The following is a 12,069-nucleotide window of genomic DNA, read 5'->3' on the forward strand; positions in this document are numbered from 1 at the left end:
AAAGCCTTCTCTATCACATCATTTAGAGCAATTATCTTGCCTCTCAAAAATCCAAACCAGCTATTTAAAAAATACTAAGGTTAGTTGGTTTCTTTCTTTCTGAAATGTGAGCTGATTTTGTATGTGTGGTTGCTTCCACCAACCTGTAGACAAAGCTTAAAAGCACTTCTTAGTGGAGTTGGCTCCTAATGAATGCAGCAAGTGTACCTGGCACTTCAGTTATCACTACACTGTGCAGAGAACTGCATTTGAAAAAGCAACTGATGCTAAGGAAGAGGTACAGGTTAATGATGAGAGTACTAGACTCAGACTGTCTAGGTTCAAATTCCAGCTTTCCAAGATATGTGACCTTTGTCAAATTAATTAACCTCTCTATGCCTCAGTTTCCCTCATCTGAAAAATGGGTATTATAAGAATACTTAGGCATGGATCTGCTGTGAAGCTTAAATGAGACAGGTAATTCCCACTCATCAAGCATGGCATCACACTCAATATGCTACCAATAATGGAAGGCTCATCATCACTATTCTTTTTTTAAAATTTATTTTTGGCTGCGTTGGGTCTTCGTTGCTGTGCGCAGGCTTTCTCTAGTTGCGGCGACCACTTATTGCAGTGGCTTCTCTTGTTACGGAGCACGGGCTCTAGGCATGCGGGCTTCAGTAGTTAATGGTGCGCGGGCTCTAGATTGAAGGCTCAGTAGTTGTAGCGCATGGGCTTAGTTGCTCCGCAGCGTGTGGGATCTTCCCAGACCAGGGCTCGAACTTGTGTCCCCTGCATTGCCAGGCGGATTTCTAACCACTGCGCCACCAGGGAAAGTCCATCATCATCATCACTATTCTGATCGTAAAGAATTATCAGTGAATTTTTCTCTCTTCTGGAAAACTAGAGCTAATCAAAATATTAGCTATTTCTAATCACCATAAAAGTTAATCAAAAAGGCATAACACTGAAATCCTCAAAGACAGAGAATCTCTGAGTACCTACCATAATCCAGGAAAACAGGCTATTATCCTGCTTAATCCTCCCAAGAGCCCAGTGAATTAGGTATTATCATCTCCAAATTAAAAATGAAGCTAAAACTCAGATAAATAACCACAGCTAAAATGGGGAAGAGCTGTGAGTTAAACATCATCTCTTTCACTCCCAAATCTATATCCGCACATGAAATCAGGCTGCCCCCTTGGTGTCTGATACTAGCATATTAGACTAAATGTTTGCCAATGAAAACACTGAATAATATCCACAAAATAAATCGATATTATATAACCAACAAGTACGTGCACATGTGTCTTTTGTAAAGAAAGTCTAAGCTATGGCTCACTTACTTAAAGCAACATTCAATTAGACAAACAGCACCATAAACACATAATTTAGACAGTCCCTTAATATCTCCTGGCAAGGGGAGATTCCAGTACTATCCTTCTCTAATCCTAGAAGATTCTGAATCCTGTAGCCAGATGACTTTCTGAGTGTACAAGTTACTACCACCTTGAAAACTGAGCCCTCTCATACATTGCTGGTGAAAATTTAAAATGGTAGAGTCACTCTGGAAAGCAGTTTGGCAGTTTCTTATACAACTAAACATACACTTAACAATATTACCTAGTAACTGTACTTCTGAGCACTTACCCCAGAGAAATAAAAACATATGTACACACAAGAACTTGTAATATGGGGACTTCGCTGGTGGCGCCGTGGTTAAGAATCCACCTGCAAACGCAGGAGACATAGGTTCCAGTCCTGGTCCGAGAAGATCCCACATGCCATGGAGCAACTAAGCCCATGCGCCACAACTACTGAGCCTGCTCTCTAGAGCCCACGAGCCAAAACTACTGAAGCCCGTGTGCCTAGAGCTTGTGCTCTGCAACAAGAGAAGCCACCGCAATAAGAAGGCCACGCACCACGACGAAGTGTAGCCCCGCTCACCGCGACTAGAGAAAGCCCACTCACAGCAATGGAGACCCAATGCAACCAAAAAAATCAATCAATCAATCAATCAATCAATAAAAAAAAGAAGAACTTGTATATGAACACTCATTTCAGCTTTATTCCTTATAGCCCCGAACTAGAAACAACCCAAATGTCCCTCAAGGGATGAATGCTTAAACAAATTCTGGAACAACCATACTATGGATCAGTACTCTGCAATAAATAGGGATGAACTATTGATCTGTACAACAACTTAGATGGATCTCAAGGCATTATGCTTAGTTTAAAAAGAAAAAAAAGCCAATCTCAAAAGGTTATATACAGTATGATTCCAATTAGATACCATCTTCAAAATGACAGAATTATACAGATGGAAAACAGACAAGTAGTTACCAGAGGCCAGGGCCAGTGGAGAGATGGGTGAATCTATAAAGGCGAAGCTTAAGGGAGGTCCTTTGTAGTGATGAAACGGTACATATCCTGATTATGGTGGTGGTTACACGAATCTACACATGGGATTAAATTGCACAGAACTATACACATATACACTAGCACATGTACAAACCGAACAAGGCACATGCCAATGTCAATGTTCTGCTTTCAATACTGTATTACAGCTACATAAGATGTCATCATTGGGGGAACTGAGTGAAGGGAACATGGGCCTCTTCATGTAGGAGTAACCTTCTATGAGTCTATAATTATAATTATTTCAAGAGTAAAAGCAAAAAAAAAAAAAAAATCCCAAGCAGCTTTTTAGCTCATCCTTATGTGGATACCTCTAAACAGCCTGAGCAGCATTCCTCTTTTTATGAGGTTGCAATTTCCCCAAAACTCCTCAAACTAGCAGCAGCCTGGAGACTAGAACCCATGCCACCTAACTCACCATCCCGTTCTCCATCACACCTTTTATAATGGAAGACAGTGAAAACACAAACGTATTAACATAGCCATGGTCTCTGGCTTTCAGTAACGCCATTCCCTTGGTGTCAAGTCCTTGCGAATCCGTACCAGTAATGCCATTCCCTTGGGGTCAAGTCCTTGCGAATCCATACCAGTAATGCCATTCCCTTGGGGTCAAGTCCTTGCGAATCCGTACCAGTAATGCCATTCCCTTGGGGTCAAATCCTTGGGAATCCGTACCCAAATGAACAAGCCCTTGAATACGTCTAGACTTGGAAGCAATTGACTCTGCCTGAAAAGGTCAGGGGAGGCTTGTTCCAAGAAAAGAAATTTGAGCTGAGTTTGAAGGTGAAGTAGGACGTCACCTGGCAGAACTGGAAGGAATGAGCATTCCAGGAAGCAACAGGCCTGGGACAGCACCCCAGGTTTAGAGTGCTGCAAGGAAGAGGGAAGAGGGTATGACAAAAGCGCAACGTAGCCGTGGGAAAGAAGCAGGCACCAGGTCTTAAACGTCCACAGTGCTGTGTTACAGGCGGAAAGTTTTAAAGTTCAAGGTCACACACCGACCACACTCCACTGATGACAGGAAGTCTCTTAACACTTCTTCTCTTTATATTTTGTTTACAATACCCGCATGATATTTCTTTTCCTCACATGCATCCCTTCTGCTAGTTAAGATAAACAAGATATCATGGTTCTAACAATTCTCCCCATAATTATGATAATGTGATGCTTTGTCAGTTTGTCTTCTAAGCAAAGCAAGTAGATTCTTCTGGGGAAGTAAAATTAAGCCAAGGAGGAATGATATCAAAATCACTACCCCAAATTATACACAAAAGCTAAAGGAATCTCATGTAACATATTCCAAGCATATTTATTTTTATTCAATCTTGCCCTTTCTCAAAGCTTGTCTGTACTCGCAAAATAAACATAAGCCATGATTTAAGTTAGTAAATTGGAAAAAAAAAGGTACAGGGGGTGAGTAAAAATACAGAGAACATCCTACCAAAAGGAACCAATAATTCTTGATTTAAATTTAACAGCTTTGTTCACTGTGGCAGTAAAATATTAATGGCATTGCAAAGTTGAATTCACACGGGTAGTAATTCACAATTTCTGGAAGAGTATTTATTTTATGTCAAGTCACTACACCAGTAAAAGTTACCAAAAATAAATCCATTTGACTTCCAGTATTTTAGACAATAAATAGAGCCATTTCTCCCAATGTCAAGTTAGCTTTGAAATATACAGGCTTATAATAGTGAAAACCTCCATGATATCGAAGAAATGGCATGCCATATGTCATAAATATGTCTCAAAACTAACAAATGTGATTCTGCTTCTAGTAGTTTTTGAGGTGTCTTCTGCTCTTTGAATTAGCCTAAAACTCCGAGTATGAAATACATGCTGTGTGCTGAATGAGATCAGCTCTACGTTCAGCACTTTAGATCGTTTTCAAATGTGCTTTGGCCCGTGATTGATCAATCACTCTGCAATGACTAGAGAGCATCAGGTACATGCAGTCATGTGATCCCCTGCCTACCTGGGGAGGGCAGAAGGAAGCAAGCAATTCCAACAGGATCCAGGGATGCCAGCTTCAGGGTCAAACATCAGAGTGGGTCATTCACCTACGTGAGGTACTAAATGGCCCCCAGCTTTATAAGAAAGGAAGGAACCAACTACCTTCGCATCTAATCAACCACAGGCTTCATTAGGAATAAGTCTTACCCGTCTTCATATTCTCAGTCCCTAATACGATGCCGCTCAATACGTGTGTGTGGACTAAATGAGTGACTGATAGAATGAACGCATGCATGGTGCAATGCAAAAAAACAGTTAAAAGGTGGTACATACATTATGAATTCACTTATTTTTGTTATAAACATTTATCAGGTGCTTGTAATGGGCCAAGTACCATCCTAGCTAATGAGGAAGAGAGAATAGGAAAGAGCAGATAGGCGACAGCAGAGAAAGATAGGACCCAGGAGAGGAGAAAGGGAAAAGGACTAAGTATGGTTCGAACAAATGCCATGATTTCAAACTGATATACTGCTACAGGGGCACAAGGAGATGCTTTTAAATTCTGTCCCTGGAAAGAGGCTGATGTCCTGTGGGGAGGAGAACATGCAGGGTCTAGGGGCAGACGATTAACTCACACACAAAGGGCCTTCATCATCACCGTGGCTCTGAAAGCTTTAAAAATCTCATTTCAGAAGTATTTATTAATACTGCATGAGGGCTAAGATAAAAGGGATGTGGGGAGCGGGGGCTGGCAGCTCCTTAGACCACTAGGGTAACAGTGGCCTGTCGTGGGGTCTGGTTTAGGAGTCTCATTTTGATAGGATCCCTTAACCCCATGTAAATTGCCCCCCTACTTCAGAACCAGAGGTCATTTTCTCTGTGGTCAGTTTGTCTTAACTACAGGGATTCTTAAAGGGGTCTCAGCCACACAATTTCAAAGGCACGGTTTTGCTTGCAATTCGGTTCAACACAGTCAAAAAACAGATTGCCATCCCAAAAGGACTTTGAGCTATCATGAACAAAAGAATGGAACTTAACCAGGAAAAACCTGGGGGGGAAAACAGGACATTTGGTCATCCCAGACTGGTGGCAGCTCGCACAAAGGATGCAATGTTAAAAATAGAATCAACAAACATTCACATGGAGATGGTATCTAGAAACAGCACAAAGATTCATGGCATCCCTCCCCTGAAAGGACCTTGAAGGAGGAAGCTACAGACCACAGGCACGCATGCACACAGCAAGACACTTGGAGAAATGCTTTAAAGAAAGAAAAAAAAAAGGCCTTTGGTTTTGCTATTTCACCTACATTCAATATGCTTGGTTACAAAGTAGGAGGGAGCATGGGCAGACAGAGGAAGATCATTGAAGGATGAGCAGAATACTCTCTGACCTTAGGGACATTTATTCCTGGTTTATACTGCTCCGTGGGCACTTGGTCCCACGGCTTGACAGACCCAGTCTCCTTGCAGGATTCATTAAGCAGAGAGGCCCACACAAACCCACCCTTATTCTTCGTCAGAAGTTCCAAGTTTTACTCCCAAGTTTCAATGGACAATGGATGGAAGTGAAATGGATGAATCCAGACATTTAGTATTCAGGTTCCCTAGAATTTAGAATCCCAAATTCCAGAATCACCACATACCCTTAAATTCCAGAAGAATTATTGACATCTCTAATACTGAAGTACACCTGAGACTTCTATTTCTTCATCCCAACCTAATGCCCAGAATACAGACACAGGTCATATCTCTCTCTCTCAAGTGTCAGAGGATGAGGAAGATGTGGCTACCTGTGGGAGCCACCAAGCCTCCAACATGCAGAAGCATGTCTAGAAAGAAACCAGAGTAGAATCCAGGACTGACGGAGGCAGAATGTATCTTGCCAGTTCATAAATGTTTCTGTCATGAGTCTTCTCAAACTTCCTCAAATACATAAGCCATGCTTTCTTGTTTAATCTTATAATGAGGATTTGGATCTTACATCTCCTTGCCTGAATGAAAAAAGAATATGGTATAAAAAGGCTACTTGGATGTACACTTATAAAGGACAAAGATTGCTTTTCGGAAAAGCATCATATACAGGCAGGTGTTTATTACTCTGAATCGATGGTTCTCAAACTGTGAGTTGTATCTCATTGATGGTTCCTAAAATGGTTCGTGAAATCAACTTTTTGAATGGAATAAAGTGCAATGGAATGGAATAGGATGGAAAGGAAAATATTAGAATGTATCACATATTGTCAGGTTAACTATTATTTCGTAAAACGTTTACCATAGCGCTGAACAAGATTTGGTTTTTAAAATAAAAAGCCACTACTTTGGATGATGTCAACTTGACATTTTGAAAAATATAAATGCACTATTCATACTATTCACATTACTTTGAATTCTTAACTCCATTACGATGTTTCAGAATCATTTCAGCTGTAATTAGACAAAGCCCCAAACCCTTTACACTTTAGTCTCAAGATAAAGAAAATTAATAAAATGGACTGAGCCTTTACAACAATAACAATATTCCTTGTCCCTGAGGCGTGGAAAGCCTGCAAAACAGCAACAAATTGAAGAAAGGGTAAATCCACCATCCAAAACCATCAAGATCCTATATCTCTTAAAGCGATCTATTCTAGAGACATCAGACTTGAACATGGCGTCCTGACCCCATGAACTGTGGGACTGACCCAATGAACCGTAGAAGGGTTTTTACTAATATTTCAAATGACTTTAAAAAATTAAAATAGATAAAATATCTAAGACCAGGAAAGTAAAGACGTGGATACTAAAATGGTTAAGTATATCAAGGTATGTTTCAAAAATCCTCGTGTGTTATCTTTTTAGTAAGAAAAATGCCTGACCTATGATTCAATCAGGCATATCTCAGAGTAGAAGTAATGTGTCATGATAAGAAAACATTTACTTCCATAATTTTCTTAATCATTTATCCCTGATTGCTATAAAACTTGTTTCACCCTTAGAACATATATACACAAATAAACTTTAAATAAAAATAAAATCTTTATTGAATAAAGTCCTTTCTGTATAATTCACTATTTCTAAATCCTTAGTCAATCAATTTTGCCTTAACTAGGACATAATTTGCTTTAACTACTACATAATTATTCTGACTGGGGCCCTTTAAATTGATTCTTTTACATTGCTAAATTAAAAGTCAGTGTATTTTTCAAGTAAATATGATTCAAGCTTTTTGATAAAGCTCATTGATTCAGATGGACTGAACTTTAAGTCATTTAAAGATAGCTAAAACCATGGAAGTAAATGGCTTATTATTATCCATTTAAGCTTTTCCTTTCTCTCCTTCTTTATGCTTTTGTCAAAACTAGGGCATTAAAATATCCCTATCTATCTATCTGTCTATCATTTATCTCTTTCTTCCCTGACATACAACCATATATATAGTAGGTATTTGAGAAAAAAATTGCTTTCTGAATGGAAAGATTACATAAGATTACATTAAATTTATTCTAATATCCAATTAGCCTAACTTATTTGTTAAATTTTATTCCCTAAAGCAAGTTCTTATTCGCTCTACATCCTATCTCCTTTAATCAACAGAAAGCCATCAATCTAAGCATTGACTATTACATCCGCTCATTTGACAGCCTGCTGTCTTAAGCTGCATGCAGACTATTATGCAAGGAATTAAAGAGCATATAGAACAGAAATTCAACCACCAGAAATGTTTAAAAAGCAAACAAAGAAGCTTTTTCTAACTCTCTTTTCCAAGGGTTATAAAATTCTAATCATTCCTCTCATCAAAAAATTAAACCACTCTAAATTACCCCAAATATATAATGATGAAAAACAATTTTGTTGCTTTCCCAGGAATATCTGAAAGGCCAACTGAAAAGGCCAATTGCTATAGAAAATAATATAAAACATCAACCATCCCTATCAGTTCTCTTCCACATTCATCCTAATCACAGGCCACCTGCCCCAAAATAATCATCTAAATCTGCAGCCAAAAGGAGAAAACCAAGCATTAAGCAACATTCAAGAACTAATCAGATTTTTCTCTCGTGTCATACACCACTGCCATAGGTTTAAAGGAGAATTATTTGGGCCAATTCCAAAGATGTCACAGTAAATTAAACATACTCTCAGAAGTTTTTAGCTCACTGTAGTTTATAACCCAAATCAATAGCTTGCATAATTTCAAAGCTCTGAAGAAACTGAGAACAAAATAAATGAAACTTGTTTTATGTCTAATAGAAGTATTTTCATTTTTTAAAAAAAATAGAAACTATGAAGGACTAGCAACACACAAAAAGCCATTATCTGCTTGTGGATTTTTCTCTCTGTGGTTTATTTCATGTCTGCAATCCCAGGCTGGCTTGTAAATCACTCAGCCTAAAATCATGCCACAGTTCCCACTCCCACAGACAAGTACAATGCACTCAGGGAACACAAAATAATTTTTGTTAGCTTAATCCAGACATTTACGAAAAGATAAGTCTGTCGTGAAATGCCATAACTCATTCACTTATCCACATATCTCTGTGACACCTGCTACGTGTCAAGGTCTCTGCTGGAGGATGATGTGGGGAACAAGATTTGCCTCCGCCCCTCCGAGTTTATAATCAGGTGGTGGACAAAAGACCGGAAACAAGAGTTCAAGGTCAAATGTTGTAAATGCCATCAGGATGAAATAAACAAAGTACTCTAAGAGTCAAGAAGAGGCAGATTATCACCGGTTTATGAGATCAGGCAGGGTTTTCTGGAGGAGATCACATTTAAATTGGGTCCTGAAGGATGAACAGGATTTTGAAAAGCAGAGATGGATGGATAATTTGAAAAATGAGAAGAGACCACTGACATTTCCCAGAGGTCTAGTATGTATGCTGACACTGGGCTATGAGCTTTTATTTATGATATCTCATAATTCCTTTTCAGTGGGGAAGCACAACGGGATTCAGCTGTAGGATCTGGGAAAGAAGCAAAAAGGCAAACAAGATGAGGTGAGTGCAAGTGTAGAATATCCCCAGCGCTGAGCCAAAAAGTCTGAACTTTACCAGAAAGAAAAATGGAACTCAGTACTTCAGTTCCCTCATCTGCATAATGGGGCTAACAGCCATACCTGCCTCACAGGCTTTTTGTATGATCAGTACATGGGATAACACACCTAAAATCCTTTGCACACTGCTTGACACACAATCAACATTCAGTAAAGTGTTAGCCATCATCATCATCTACCTCTAGACTAAATAATCCCCTCCCTACAATCATCCTTCATATGACATGGTTTCTAATAAAACAACTGCACACTTCTGGGTCACTCCAACCTGTCAACATTCTCCTAAGATATGTTTTATCCATAAAGGAACCAATATACCCTCAGTGGTTTGGCTGGAATATTATACAGGACAATTATTGCCCTTACTCTTGACACCGAGCACGGGCTTTATTCTCTTTGGTAGAGCTAATGTAGAAAGACCAAGAGAGAATCTGCAGAAGAAATGCTACAATTTATATATTCAGGTAACACACGTGGAGCTCAAGGATGAATACCAGAATGGCAGAACACCCTACGGGAAGAGGCCATGAGTGGTTGCTGACTCCAAATAGATTGGAAAAGCTCATTACACATCCCGATTGTGAGAGGAGCCGCTCGCAGCATCCCTGGCCACACCCAACTCCACCGAGGATCTCGGTGTTCACCCTTAGATCCTCGGCTGTGTGCTGGGCTTCCCCAGTGGTCTTCCCCAGTGCCTGCCCTGCAAGAAGCTGGCAGCACCACCAGCAGGAGCAACTCCTGCAACCCAATTTATACACATTCAAAACCTCGGCTTCCAGCTGGTAGCAGCTCTGAAGTCAGACAAGCAGCGACTCCTGGGCCATTGCAAGAGGATGGTAAGTCCAGGGCCTACATGCCAGACTGGCTTCCAACACCCACCTAGATAATCAGCTAGGTCCAAACAGGACTTCATAAAGGTGCCAGGGTCTCAAGCTAGATGGTATATCTAGACTAGAAAAAACAGAACACGTGAAGCTTGCTCAGCCCTGGCTGAAGCAGGCAGGACAACAGTTCAACAAGCAGTTTTCGTTCCATGTGTCATTTCACCTGCCTAACAACCCCGAGAAGGGTTCTGCCGACTCTGACCCTCGCCATGCCTCAGTAACCGTCTTTGTAAAGTGGGGACAATAAAAGCACCTATGTCACTTTCTAAAAACAAAAACAAACAAAAAAAAACGGTTCTCAGGGATTCGGGAAACAAACTGCAAATGGCATGGAGTCTAGCTACCTCTAAACTGACAAAGAAGCTACCTCCTGGGTGTAAAGTAGGAAGCACGAAAATACCCCCCCAAGAGGGGTGATTCCTTTGAATAAAACCATTATGAGTCCCCAAAGCGAGGCAGTCTGCCACAAGAAAAAAGAAGTTCTAGTTCCAGTAACCATTCATCACAATAGCAGGCACTCCCATTGTTTCTTTATGCAGCAGTGTCCTCAAAAGTATCATTTCTGAAATATTAAGGACAACATGTGGACAAGACACAGCTTAGGAAAAGGGCAATAGCTAAGTCTAACCTTAGAATGCGTGAGAATGCAATTTCATTTTATCTAATCTAAAAGAAGAGGGAATGGGGAAAGTATCACATTAACAAATTCAGCAGCAGGCTGATAATTCTGTAGCTTGGTGTGACAAAACAGTAAGTGCTTTACAGGTTAACAGTGATAATTAAAAGTTTTCCTGGGGGGGGGGGAGGGGGTGGCGGCAGGGAGTCAAAGCCATACAACTAAGGGAACCAACAAAGATATTCTGAAAGGACAGTAAAGTCCTTGAGGAGGAGAAACGGAGATAGCTGAGTCTGGGGCTTGAAGAGAGCAAGAGAATGGAAGTACTGACGAGGGCAGTTGATATGCTAGAGCACAGGTCGCCCCTAAATAAAGAGAGGATGTTAGCTGAAGGAAAAGTAGAGGAATCAAGGGACTGTGAGAGACTCCAACCAATTTACAAGATTTTGCCAAGGCTCGGTGTATAGAGCAAGGAAAATATAGCATCTCCAGAATTTTAGTTACCATCCCACTCAACCCCCTTGTGGTTAAGAAGAGGAAGGAAAGGCCCAAGTGACCTGCCTAAGGCTGCGAGGTTAAGGTACCACTCAAGCCAAGACAGGACACCCAGCTCCCAAGTCCAAATTCTCTACCCTTCCTTCCTACTGACCTAGTCCAAGAATTAAAAATTAATGCCGTTGGGAATTCTCCCAAGAAAAATCAAGGCTAACCTGCATGGTTCTAATGAAGGATACAAGTAGAAGATCAGTTACAACACAAGGCTCTATGCTCTCCCCTCGAACAGGCAGCTCTGAAATGTAGAAACATTGGTGCCTCTACCCGCCATCTGTAGGACAGAGTCCCTCACGCCAAGCAGCCAATGTCCAGACTACACCCAGAGCCCACGAACTTGGCTCCTACATGCTTGCTCCTCGGCGGCTTAGTATGTCCCACACAGAGCATACTTTTTGAGATTACAACTCTGAGGCTGAGCTGCTGAGGTTTTTGTGTCATTCCTTAAGATTAACTTTGGATCTTCTAGCCAGTCTATTTTTTCCCAGAAATAAAACACAAATATTCAGGATTTTAAGTTGTCGTGAATTAGCACAAGACAGGTAGAAATGGAGTCTTGAGGCTTTATTCAAACTCCCTATTCACCTACTCTCTGCAAGTAAAAAGCTAAGCTCAAAATCATCTTACCTG

General features: G+C 40.6%; 1 protein-coding gene across 2 annotated transcripts in view; it reads right to left on the minus strand.

Annotated features, from left to right (window-relative positions):
- The window catches only part of DOCK4 (dedicator of cytokinesis 4), a 487,691-nt gene that overhangs the window by 400,584 nt on the left and 75,038 nt on the right, over positions 1-12,069 (minus strand). The gene's annotated exons all lie outside the window — the stretch shown is intronic.

This window comes from Mesoplodon bidens (assembly GCF_964165515.1).
Source record: "Mesoplodon bidens genome assembly, chromosome: 9".
NCBI lineage: Eukaryota > Metazoa > Chordata > Mammalia > Artiodactyla > Ziphiidae > Mesoplodon > Mesoplodon bidens.